We start from the raw sequence: 10,477 nt of genomic DNA on the forward strand, positions 1-10,477 counted from the left end.
GGCAAGGTTACCGAAATACAACCCTTACATAGGGGTGTGCAAAATTCGGGTAAAACTGAAAAAATTCGGTTAACAGACTAAATTCGGTTAATCGGTCGGTCAACCGAATTTTTTCGGTCAAGGATCGGTTAATTATTTTTTGATTTTTCGGTTAACGGTTAATTCGGTTCGAAACTGGTCGGTTAACCGAATTTTTTTGGTTTAACCGAAAAAATTAATAAATAAAATTATAACATATAAATAGGCCTACTATTCACCTAAACTCAATCCAAACCCAAGTATTCAACTCAACCCAATTACCCAACCCAACCCAATCATAAAAATTACAAATAATTTAATAAATAAAAAAAATTCTAAAACTAAAACTAAAGTCTAAAAGTCTAAAAATAATTTAATTATGTAGTGATTCAATTCGGTTAATTCGGTTAATTCAGGTAATTAGGTTAATTCGGTTAATTTTTAACCAAAAATAAAAAACATATAATTTTCGGTTAATTCGGTTAACTGGCCGAATTAACCGAAAAAATTTCGATTCGGTTAATTTTTTTGAAAAAATTTCAGTTCGGTTAACTGTTAAAAATTTTGAAAGGTCAGTTAATTCGGTTAATGTTATTTCGGGTCGGTTAACCGAATGAACACCCCTACCCCTACTATCCTGGCCATATAAAGTGATTTTCTCCCCTTATAAGAGGCTCAAGCCATTATTTACGGAGTTGGTCTAATAGTTTATTAAAGTTTGGTCCTTTAATTTTATCTATTAATTGCTTAAGTAAGGTACATGGATTAAATTGTAAAAGTCTTTATCACTATAAGCTTTTAAATAGAAAAAGGATCAAAATGACAATTAAACCATAGTATATTATGTGCTAGTGGAATATGATCTCAAATTCCACCTAGGAATGTTAATGATTGATTAAGTTAAACTAGTTATACTTATGTTAATTAACCTAGCATAATCATATTCTAATTAGACTATATTTATTAAATTAGTGGGAAAACATGAAAACATTAGTCATCTTCTTCATCCTTGCCGAATTTGAGAGAAAGAAAAACCTAAGAAGCATTCATACATCCGGTCCTCAATTGTTAAGATAATTCAAGTTCTTTTCTTGTAATTTTCATGTTTTTTAGGTTATGAGAGCTTGATTTAGCTAGCCTATGTACCAATTTGCAAAATTGTTCAAGTTTTTGAAAGTTTTTATTATTGATTTCTTGAAGAAATTGGTGTTAAGTTGATAGGTTTTAAGCTTAGATGTGAAAAAGACTATATTGTAAAGTTTAATTGTTAGTTTTGTTCAAAAGGACCAAATGAATAAAATGTAAATTTATGTGAAATTTCAATAATAATAGATATTAGAGGGTTCCTAAAGGATGTAATTGAGATCGATTTTGAAACCGAAGCTCAAAATTGAAAGTTATTGTTATTTCGGTTTTAGGGACTAAATTGAATAAAATGAAAAACTTAAGGAAAATTTAAAAAATGGAATTAAATATGTTCACGCATATAATGAAATGATATAATATGTTTGGTGTTGATGAATTGTTTAAAATAATTATTCAAATCGAGAATTGGATCAAACCAAAGATAATTGGGAAAAATCAAAATTATCGATTGTTCATTGCAAATTCAACTTGTTTGCGATTTTGGCTAGGTAAGTTCATATGGTATGAATGTGTCTTAATTATTATGTATTTGATTTGTGTATATATGCTTGATTGTGGATTGAATTGTGTCAAATTAGCATGAAATGTGAGAATTGGACTAATTTGTAAAGTTATGTTTATATGTGTTTAAGATGCCCGAGTGGACTTAGTAAATATCAGGATACGATTGACATGTCAATAGGGTCTTGTATACACTTGTACGAATTGATTACAAATGATTACCGAGATACTGCATTTGTTACGGATCCGAAGATACATGTGACACAAGTTTAGTCTAGACTGGTAACCTAATGTTGTTTTAAAGGTTTAGCCCGGACAGATAACCTGACATGTATATTTTCAGCTTGGACAAGCAATCGAATGTGTCGTTATAAAGGTTTATCTTGGACTAGTAACCTTACATGAATATATTTAGCTCAGATGAGCAACTAATGTGGTATGACTACTACTTATGTATCCAAGTCCATTTACTAGGGTTCATCGGACTATATAGCTAATATGAAATGACAAATCAAATTGTGATAAAAAGAGCAAGTTGTTCAAATAGAAATATGTTGAATTGATTATGAATCTTATGTATAAGTGATCATAAGATTGAAACTGTGACCTAACATGTCATGTGCTAACATATTGAGCACTTATAGCATCATATAGTTTGGTTTTGGTATAGTACTCACCTTATTGATTTTTGTGACATGTTTTGGTGTAGTACTCACCTTATTGATTTTTGTGACATGTTATGTTAGCCAAACTATATTAATACTGTGAAAGCTTAATGTATTTTTAATTGAAAGATAGGGTAAATAGTTGTTTATTACCTATGAACTTATTAAGCATTGTATATGCTTACTCTGTTTGTTTTCCTTTTCCCTTATAGATCTTCACCTTGCGAAACACATCAAGCCGGATCAACTTGAAGCTCACACTTCCTTATTGTATAAGGTGTTTTGAGTAACTTGAGGTATATACTTCCTTAAGGTGGCTATTTTGAGTAACTTGAGTCAGGGAATTGTGGCATGTATATAAGTGTTTTGATATAAGTTTTGATGTATAAGGTGTTTTGATGTTTTGGTATCTTGTGATGATATGGTAACTTGATTCATACATGAATATGAATGAAGGCATTTCATGCTTAGGATGTGATATTATATAACTATATGAAAAGTATATAGAATGATATGAAATGAGATGAAAATGGTAGCTTGTTTGGTTTGTGAATGGGATGAAGTGGATGTGAACATGTATACGTTGTAACATATTTGAAAATGTTGCCTAATTTGGATAGTGATTGTTATGTGTAATGCCTATAAGTTATGGATATACATTTATTCGTTAGTAGTTATAATGTAATTGAAATGGTATGCCATAGTTGAAAAGTTGGTATTTGAATGCTTGACCTAATTGGTATGTATTGATTTCTTTCCAATCAAGTGGATGTAGTAATTGAATGATTAGTCATTATAGTCCTTCTGTATTGTATGAATTGGTTGGAAATATGGTTAGAATATGTATATAAGTTAACTTGAAATTGTAAGTGAATGTTTCATTTAGAAAATTTGTAGAAATTTCAAAAATAGAATGTCACGTTGCAACGTCGAGCGATGGTCGTCGCGACGAGGCCTACTCAGTAAGTTGCGCCGCACTAAGGAACTTCCTCACGTCGCAACGACGGATCAATATTTTGAAACTTTTGCAATTAAAGCATATCATATTTTGAAACGTTAGCATTAAAGCATTTGTAAGCTCATGTAAGATCTCTGGGAATGGTTGAATATCATTTTTATTGCATATAATGTTTGTATTTACTTGCTTAATGATTCAAATCGATTATTAAATGATTGGGGTTGCTTCGACAACAAACATAGCATTCCGTAGCTCAGACTCGACAATTGAGTCGGGCGAGGGGTGTTACATAAAAAATCTATATAAAAATTATTTTTCAAAAATTACTATTTAAGTGTTATTGTGTAATTTTTATTTACTTGAAAATTTATTTTTTTAGGAATATTTATGAAAAACTTTGAAACTTAACTAAATAATGTCCAAATGCCATAAAGTAAAGATTATTTTATTAAAATTAATCCAAAAACCCAACCAAAAATTGGTATGGGAAATTTGAGAACCAAACTAATTTATACAAACAATTCAAAAAATCCAAAAAAAAATAATAAAAAACCTACTATAAACTTGAATCTAAAAATCAGAATCTCCAAAAGTTGTTTCACATTAAGTCAAAGTTTTATCGGCGGTAAAAGTATCATAGAAGCCCTTGTACCCAGAGTCGGATTGCATTTCCCCCCTCAACTAAAAAAAATGGACAAATTAGTCCCTACATATTATATTAAAAGAGTAAACTAATCCTTCTATTAAAAAATCCCATCCTTTTCTACTGTTAAAAACTGGTGGTTGTACGTTAGCATAAGGTACACGTAGCATGCCATATATCACTGTCTAATTATTCCATAAACCATAATTGTTTTAATAGTACAAATGGATAAATTTTTAATAGAAATAACCAATTACTCTTTAATATAACAAACATGAACTAATTTATCTATTTTATAAATAAAAAAATAAAATACAATCTGTCAGCCTCTTAATATTTTTACCTTTTATCAACGTTTCTAAAAATTTTACTAATACCTTAAATAGAAATATATAAATAGATGATGCAATAGTATGTAAATATATAAACTTTTTGAGAGGATATAAATGAATATACTTATTCATATAAGATTTTTTTTATAAATTATATGTATTTAAAAAGTTACTATTCATGGAGTTTTAAAATAAAAAATTATATTATTAGTGTATTAAATATTAACCTTTCTTTCATTAAAAAATATGTCCATGGTCTAGGACAGGTTCGGCTACAAACTGAATTATTGAGCCCAAATCTGTTTTCTATTGGGCTCATGGCCTTAAAATTGTTGTTCATCTTTCGGCTGAAAACTAGTGTTCTTTAAATTATTGTTTTTTGAATATTTGAATATTAATATTAATTAAAAATATTTTTTAATTAGTAATAATAATTCTAATCAAATAAGGTTAGCTTAAATTGCAAAAAAGACTTCGTCCACAATCCCATTTGGGCAAATCTGGCAAATAACCCAATTCGAACGGCTTTCGGAGGGGTATGTATCATACTAATAACGAGTAATAGGTTAAAATGTACTATAGTCCTTATAAGTTTCCGAAATTTAGAATTTAGTCTCTGTACTTTTATTTATAAGAATTCAGTCCCTCTATTTTTTAGATTTCAAAGTTCAAGTCCAATTTTTAACACTATTAAAATTATTTTGTTAAATTCAGGTTCATTACAACGTTATTTTTAGTTACATGACTCTTGAGTGAGTACATTTTTGTTTTAAAATATACCACCAAAAAATTTAACGAAAATTTTTAACAAGATTAACAATTGGATTTGAAATTTAAAAATTGAAAAGTAGAGAAACTAAATTCCTAAAAATAAAAGTATAGAACTAAAATTTAAAATTAAGAAAAATAGACATATTTTAACTTGAGTAATAATGTGTTGGACATTAACGGTGGGTCAAAGTTAAAAAAATCATTTTAAAAATTGAATAAAATATATTTGAAAGAGTGAAAATGCAAAAGTTATATTTAATTAAAGAATAAAAGAATTTAAATTAAATTATTAACTTGTAAAATAAATTAAAAATATAAAATTTATTTAATAAGGAGACCAAATCCCTGCGGCGGCTCCATCGGACATTAAAAATAGAAATTACACCTTATTTTCCTCCCATAAGCCTTAAATCTTCTTCATGGCCTACATTTCTAATAATTTAATCCCAAAAGATATCCAAATTTAATTTATGTCTATGTTTATTTAATTTTCAGCTTTATAAACCACACTACCATTTTCTTCTTCTTCTGTTTAACATAATCTGAGGAGAATGAATATGCGACAGTTTTGTTAAAATAATAATATAAATTTAAGAAAATCACTTTCTTATAATTAAATATTTTTGTCAAACTTTGCCTTGATAATGACCTGATGAATGATTTGTTTATGTTTATAGTATACATAGTTACATCTATAAATTTAGTGTATATACAAATTATTTTTAAGGAGTTCATTATATACATATAAATAGGAGAGAAGTGACTATTGTAAGTGTACAAGCCCATTTTTGCCCGGCCCAGAACCTAAAATGAGCCCAACTACCCGAAGCCCAAATTAAAATGGCCCAAGACCCAATCACCAGTCAAACTAGGGTTTCAGAAAACTGAAACCCTAGCTTACCTGCCCTCACCGCCGTAGCCACCAACTGCTCTGCCACTTGTGCCGCACACATCCCATCGCCCAACTGCTCATCTGCAAACAAGCAAAGAAAGCAGCAACAACAGCAAAGAAAAAGGAGAAAAATAACAGCATAATAGATTAAAAAAGAGAAAGTTGTAAATGGCTATATAAGCCATTCAAACCGAAATGAATATGGGGCTTTTGGTTTTTTGGGATTTTCGGTTTAAAAATCGATGATAAACTGATTTGTAGGGGAGCTGGTTTTTCTTTTTCTTTTGGTAACATTTTCGAAATAAAAGCAGAAAAAAACATTCAAGGTGACTTTTTTACGATTTAGTCTTTTTATTGTTTCTCTTCTAACAACAATATATATATTAGTACAAGAGTTTTAAATAAAAACTAATAAAATTTTTACCTTTTTCGAAATTTCCAAAATCAGTACGCATTGGTGCCAGTGCGACGACGACGACGCGCGACTTGGCGGCCCTGTCATTTGGTTTCGGGAGAGAGAGGATTTTTGAGAGCTTTTCTGTTTTTTAAGAGAAAGAAGAAAAATGAATTTTGAAAAAAAACCGACTTAAATAGGCTTCTAAAACGGCGTCGTTTTGGCGACCTTCTCGAGCACCAAAAGCGGCGTTGCTTTTGCCTTGGATCGGACCAACCCGACCCAATACCCAGGGTCCGCGTGTTTTTGTGTGGCTGGGTTATTTGTGATTCAGGTCCTTCCGTATTTTCAACTTATTTTGATTTAGTCCTGTTGCTTATTTTCAACCTTTTTGAAATTTGCCCCACGAATTTTGCTTAGATTTCGATCAAATCCCTGACCCATCGGCGAACTGAAAGTGGACACGTGTCCGAATTTGCGCATTTTGCCCATTCGGTCCTCCCCTTTTATTTCACTTTCGATTTTGGCCCCGAATATTTGTCTTAAAATTCAAATCAGTCTTTTCCTGTTATTTTGCCTTTTTTATAAATTAACTCAGTTTATTTATTTATTTATTTCTCATTATTATATTAGGTTATGATTTTTACATTGTTATCATTACTATATTTCTATTTTATTTGTTCATCTAAATGTAAATATCTTTTAATATCTTTATTTTTTTTTATACACTTATATCATTTTTAGGCTTTGTTTTATACACATACCTATATTTTTATGCTTTATCATTCTAATAGACACACACACACATATATATATATATATATACATATATATATTATAATGTTATCCATTACTATTGTTTCATTTGGTGTTAGTTTATTTATCTATTTGCATGCTTATTATTATTATTATTATTTGCTTAGGTGCTTTAATTTTTATTTGTTTATTTACTTTTATTTGTCGGTTTCTTTTATTTATGTATTTGCCATCTTATTTATTTATCTTTTCTTATTTTGCTTGTATTATTTGCATTTTCATCATTATCATTATTTTACATTTTTACTCGGATTTATAAAAAAAACAAAAAATTTTATAAATAAGGCAATGTTTTGCGTTTGGAAATTCGAGAAAACATGCCCTAAGGTGCTGGGTGTCGATTTTTCTCGTTCAACCAAATGGCTTAATATTCTTTTAAAAATTTTAAAATAAGGCAATGTTTTGCGTTTGGAAATTCGAGAAAACATGCCCTAAGGTGCTGGGTGTCGATTTTTCTCGTTCAACCAAATGGCTTAATATCCTTTTAAAAATTTCAAAATATGGCAATGTTTTGCGTTTGGAAATTCGAGGAACGTGCCCTAATGTGCTGGGTTTCGATTTCTCGTTTAACCAAATTGCCAAATATCCTATTGAATTTTAATCCATGCCATTCGAGTTTTTTTTTTAGGATCGTATTTTAAATTTCTTTAAAGTTTTTAGTTTTTCGACACTAAGACATTAAGTAATCAACTAGGTACCAATTTTGGGCGATCGAGGTGCTAATCCTTCCTCGTGCGTAATCGACTCCGAACCTGTTTTTTCGAATTTCGTGGACCAAAATTGTTGTTTTAATAAAATCAAATTGTTTATTAAAAACAACCATTTTTCAAGGTGACCCGATCACACCTTATCAAAAAGGATTGGTGGCGACTCCCGTTTTATCAGTTTTCGTCAAAACCCAAGTCGACCCCATTTTCATCCAAAAAATGGTGTCAACAGCTTGACGACTCCACTGGGGACTTTTTCAAAATAAGTGAGTCGAGCCACGAGTTGATTACTTTTTGTCTTTTTGTCGAAAATTGAAAATTTGGTTTAAATTTACGATCCTTTCATGGCATTTCATTCTTCGTTATAATTTTCATTATTGTGGTTTATAATTGCTCTGTTTGTTTAAATTTTGGTATTTTTCTGTACATTGCATTGCATGACCGTTGGTCACACCCTTTTAAGTGGGAGTGAGAAACTAGTCCTTCGTGAGGTTTTCACCTCCGTGCAGGATAGTGGATTACTTCAGGGATACATCCGTACCTATGTCTTCGTGAGATTTTCATCTCCGTGCGACCATAGGGAAATGTATTCCCCGAACCGAACTTCGATGCTGTATGAGCCTATAATGGGTGAAGATCGAGGAATCTGCTGGTTCGGTACCTTATTTTAGAACCAACCTCATATAGTGGACTTAGGAATTTAACCTAGGTAGAGCCACTCAAAATCCCTAGTATTTACCTGATTAGGTTTTTTTTTGTTTTCCGTGCTTGCTTATGTTTTGTTCTAACCATTCTTATTGTGTTTTGATTATGATTGCATTACATTGCATTTGCATATTAGGAAAGAGATGTTGATTCAAGTTCGATTACTAAATTAGAAAGCTTGTCATGGAATACGGATTCCTTGATAAAGTGGAAAACAATACGACTTCCCGAATATATTCTGAGAAACACAAGAATGGCGATGGAAGAGTTCGTAATCCTGCTTCGTGGCCTGAGGATTCAAGGCAATTGTCTAAGAGCCTTCAACATCCCAATCCCTTAAAAAGGTGGACGAGCCTTATGAGGACTGGCAGGTGATGGATTGCAACCAAGATCAAGAGTGGAGCTAGCAATGGCATCTATTGGCGAGATTACCTCAAACATGCGGATGAAGAAAAAGACCGATGTTTCTTGGAATATGAGGGTGAGGCCGTACATGTATCCGTTTTATGTAAGGGAATTTGCTTTATAGAAAAGTTTCCTAAATGTAATTGAATCAGAATCAACATCTCTTTAGGCATTCATTTCATGCATTTGCATTACATTGCATTACATGCATTAAAATCCATTGAAAGAGTCTAAACGAGTAAATTTATTTCAGCTAACCTGGAAACCAACCTACCAAACCAACACGCTTGCACTACTGGAACAGGAACTAAAGAAATGGATCAAAGATTAGAGAAACTGGAGCAAATGCAGAAAGAAATGCAAGAACAGCTACAGGTGCAAATGAAAGAACATATGGAAAAGATCCAGAAAGACATGGTACAAAAGATGAAGGAGTCTCAAGATGACTTAATGACTAAATTGACGCAATTAATAACTAAGGGAGTGGATAAAGGGAAAGGTCCTATGATTTGCGATGAAGAAGAAAACAATGATGAACCACTTTTTCCTCCAGGTTCCACGCCTCTGCATGCGCAAGTTCAGACTGAACCACATCCACGAAGACCTTCTGTTTCGATTAGGCCTCAGCATTTTCAAGGTGATGCTTCAATGCCGAAGAACCTTCAGGTTAGATCTGGTTCTAGTCCTAGCGATAATCTGGTTAATTTTGTTGTCCCAGATTTCGATGAAATAGCTGAGAAAGACAAGGTGAAGGAAGAATTACCAAAGCAGTTTGAGGAGAAATGGAAATGGATTGAAGAGAAGTTTAGGGCGATGGAAAGCATCGAAAGCTATCATGGAATAGATGCAAAAGATCTGAGCTTAGTTCCGGATTTGGTGCTTCCTTACAAATTTAAGATGCCGGAATTTGAGAAATATAATGGGACCAGTTGCCCAGAAGCCCATATCACTATGTTCTGCAGGAGAATGACGGGGTATATTAATAATGATCAATTATTAATACACTGCTTTCAAGATAGCCTCACAGGGGCAGTGTCTAAGTGGTATAATCAATTGACGTGTACCCAGATTAGTTCTTGGAGGGATTTAGCACAAGTCTTTATGAAACAATACAGTCATGTAGCTGATATGGTCCCTGACAGAATGAGCCTACAAAATATGGAGAAAAAGCCTACTGAAAGTTTTAGGCAATACACACAAAGGTGGAGGGAGATTGCCGTACAAGTTCAGCCACCACTCCTGGAAAAAGAGATAACAATGCTTTTCATCAATACGCTGAAGGCCCCGTTCATTACGCATATGTTAGGAAGCGCAACAAAAAGCTTTTCTGACATAGTTATGAATGGTGAAATGATTGAGAATGCTATAAGAGCCGGAAAAATTGAGGCGGAAGAGAGTGATAAGAGATCAACCCTAAGGAGAAGAGAAAATGAGGTGAACAACACAGGTTACTCAAGGTCGGTAAGTCATCCAGGTAAAGGGGTCACTAGTCAACAAGGTTCATCAAGACAAGAATCTTATGTG

This window comes from Gossypium raimondii, chromosome 12 (assembly GCF_025698545.1).
Source record: "Gossypium raimondii isolate GPD5lz chromosome 12, ASM2569854v1, whole genome shotgun sequence".
Taxonomy (NCBI): Eukaryota; Viridiplantae; Streptophyta; class Magnoliopsida; order Malvales; family Malvaceae; genus Gossypium; species Gossypium raimondii.